The 3,326-nt window shown below is 41.9% G+C and overlaps 1 protein-coding gene across 1 annotated transcript in view; it reads right to left on the reverse strand.

Annotated features, from left to right (window-relative positions):
- The window catches only part of PTCHD4 (patched domain containing 4), an 826,526-nt gene extending 823,423 nt beyond the window's left edge, over positions 1-3,103 (reverse strand). The window contains exon 1 of the mRNA XM_044062689.1: positions 3,084-3,103. The gene's annotated coding sequence lies outside the window, so the exon portion shown is untranslated. The remainder of the gene's footprint in view (positions 1-3,083) is intronic.
- Positions 3,104-3,326: the final 223 nt, after the last annotated feature.

Here is a 3,326-nt window from a genome sequence, read left to right on the forward strand (position 1 = left end):
AGTACTAAGTGCACTTAGGAAGATAATGTCAGGGAAAGTGGCAAGCTCAGATGAAGTCACTGCAGACATGACCAAGTAGAAATGGCTACAAAGGGTACTTGTCACAGTATGCAGAGCATATCTCTCAACCCCTTGGAGCAAGAAATCTGGACAAAGGCAAAAATAAAGGGGGTACAAAGGCCAAAAATAGGAACTTTTTAAAATATTGCTCTTATAAACATAAGAAATTGGTCGAATAACAGGTTTTGCATTAGCATGAATTTTCTGAAGGATATGAAGTCTGAATCTTAAATGCCACCCATTATTTTCTGACTTCAGTCATCAATGAATTGCCAGAAAACTGCAATTTTATGAGAACACGTCAAAAATATGAGACAAGAATCTAGACATTCTGCAAAGATCTGTACAGTTCAGAGTATGATACAGAGGCATGTACTACATGACTGAAGAATAATCACTCCAGTGCTAGTGTACAAGAATAAAGGGAATATTTACCACTGCAGGTAGTATAGAGGTTAAAAGGACCTGTCACATTGCATGGAGGTTAAAAGGACCTGTCACATTGCATGAAATGTTGGAGATGGTATCTGATAAATGAATACATGAAGCAGTAGACAGGAAAATGGGATATGAGCAGGTCAGATTCAGATCAAAGTGCAATACAGATGTGCCAATGTTTGCAGTGAGACAGTCAGTAGAAAAGATGTTCGAGTTAAGGGAAGAGTCCAAGGGGGTGTTTCATAACTTAGAAAAAGCATGTGACAAGGTCCCAAGAATGTTGATTTGCACAGTATGGTTTGAACTCCCAGAAGCATTGCTAGAATTATTACAGGCTATGTGCTGGGAATTAAGGACAAAAGTGCGAACAGTATTTTGATCCACATTGAAGTTCCTAGGGGGACAGGGTATACATCAAGACTCAGCTATGAGTTCACTGCAGGATGCACTGAGGGTTCATAGGTTCATAGTTCATAGTTTAGTACTACGCTAACTGCCCTTGTGAGCCATTTTAAGCCTAGCCAATTACCCCTTGTGAGACTCAAACCCTGCACCTTGTGTTTGTAAGGCAAACACCCTAGCCATTAAGCCATCCTCCCAACCCCTTGTGTCAACAAATTATTTTGTGTATGGATTAACACAGTTGCTATATGTAGGTGATGGGGCATTACAAGCAGACTCTGAACAGGGACTTCAGTGAATGAAAGGAGACTGGAATAGAAAACTGAAACTAATTGGGATGAAACTGAAAACAGAGAAGACCATGGTCATGGCAGCAAATAGGGAATATCAGAAGAAGCTTTAAACTGTGCTAGAAGGGAAAACAGGGGAACAGCTTAACAGCTTCAAGTATATGGGAGATCAAAGAATCAGAGGTGTTGTAGCCAGCTTACATATATTGTCAGGGGTAGTGTGCAACAGAAGAATGTCAAAGAAGTAGAAAAGTAAGGTTCACAAAACAGTTCTGAAACTGGTGCTTCTGTGTGGCATAGAAACATGGCCAATGAAGGCAAATGAAGACGCTTGAGGTGATGAAGATGAACTGCCTGTTCTGGGTAGTAGGATGGATACTGTGGGACAGATGAAGAAATGAGGACATCAAATCAGCAGATAGAGAAGGTCAAGGAGAAAATAAAACTGTGGTTTTGTCACGTGCAGGAAAGCCAAAGATAGTTCGGTAAGGCAGGTTTAAGTGAGGCAGGATGAAGGCAAGGATAGGCAAGGGTGCCCAGGGGATGGACTTCATTTCCCTTTTTTAGGCAATGCCCAGACTGAAAGTACTTTCGACATAGCAAGTCAAAACCAAGAAAATCTAAAGGTATTACTACTCAATGCTAGGAGCCTAAACAAAAAACTCCACTCCCTGGAATCTCTTTTTATCCTAGAGAATGCTGATGTCTGTGTGGTCTCAGAGACGTGGTTTAAAGCTGCAGACAGTGCACTAACAGTGCAGGGTTATAACGCCTTCCACACATTTAGACCAGCTACTTCACAGGCAGGGACTAAAGGTGGCGGTGTCTCTATTTACATCAAACATAAATATACTTCATGGCTGGTCAATCAAGACTATGCACTTTAGCTGTTTCATGTTCAAACCACCATAGGTAAAATCCAGTACCACTTCCTTGCAAGCTATAGGTCCCCCAGTATGACCCAGGAAACCCAAACCATGAATTTAAACTTATTAGAAACACTAGCCATCCAACCGAATACCATATTCATGGGTGTCTTTAATTACCCCACTATAAACTGAGAATCCTATACGACATCAAATGTATATGCAGAGATTCCTGGATTTTGTAAACACAAACTCCGTGGAGCAGATAGTCAATACTCCAACCAGGGGTGCAACCATACTGGATCTGGTCCTCACTAATATGGGAGAGTGCAGCACACCCCCTACTGTAATGCCTTCCCTGGTAAGGTCTGAGCACAAAATGGTCTCCTTTGAAGTAAAAATAAAACCTGGACCCCCAGCTAAACCGGGAATATTCATGAACTATTCTAAGGCTAACTGCCTGCTATTAAGTATGAACTTGGCAAAATTTCAAGCCCCTATAAACCCTGAGAACGCTTCTGCCTTTGCAGAAATGCTCACAGAAACCCTGTACAAGCATGTTAATAGCGGCGTAGAGGCAGCTGTACTCACCAGGAAGAAGTACAGAACTAACTCAAAAAACAAGCCACCCTGGTGGAATCACAAAATCTATCAGATGTATAACAGAAGGAAGAAAATCATGGCAAAAATTAGGAGGTGCAGCACCCAGCAGGATAAAAGCACTCTCACTAAACTAAACAAACAACTCAGAGTACAAATAAAGTCTACCAAAGCCAAATTTGAGGTATGTATGGCCTCCCAGGCCAAGGACAACCACAAAGCATTCTTTAGCTATGTCTGCAACCTCAAAGGCAATACACAATTGTGTGCAGAGCTCACTGTAAATGGAGCCACCTATACTGAGCCAGAAGACATAGCAAACCTTCTAGCTGATAAATTTAGCTCCAGCTTTACTCCTGTCTCCCTCTCGGCCTTCCTTCAGGAAATATCATTAAATATAACTCCCCCTACTATCACTAGGGAACAGGTCCTTAATGCTCTCTCTAAGGCCAAGAACACTGCATCAATGGGCCCAAACAATATCACATGATGCCCTCTAAATAGCATGAAACATGACCTATCAGGGCCTCTGGAATTGCTATTTAACTGTAGCCTCCAAACAGGCTTCATGCCTCATGAATGGAGAAAGATAACAGTCATCTCTCTGCACAAAGGTGGGCCATCTACAGACCCTGGAAACTACAGACCCATAAGTCTCACTAGTCTTATA

Source organism: Protopterus annectens, chromosome 2.part1, assembly GCF_019279795.1.
Source record: "Protopterus annectens isolate FY-2018-M chromosome 2.part1, PAN1.0, whole genome shotgun sequence".
Taxonomy (NCBI): Eukaryota; Metazoa; Chordata; order Ceratodontiformes; family Protopteridae; genus Protopterus; species Protopterus annectens.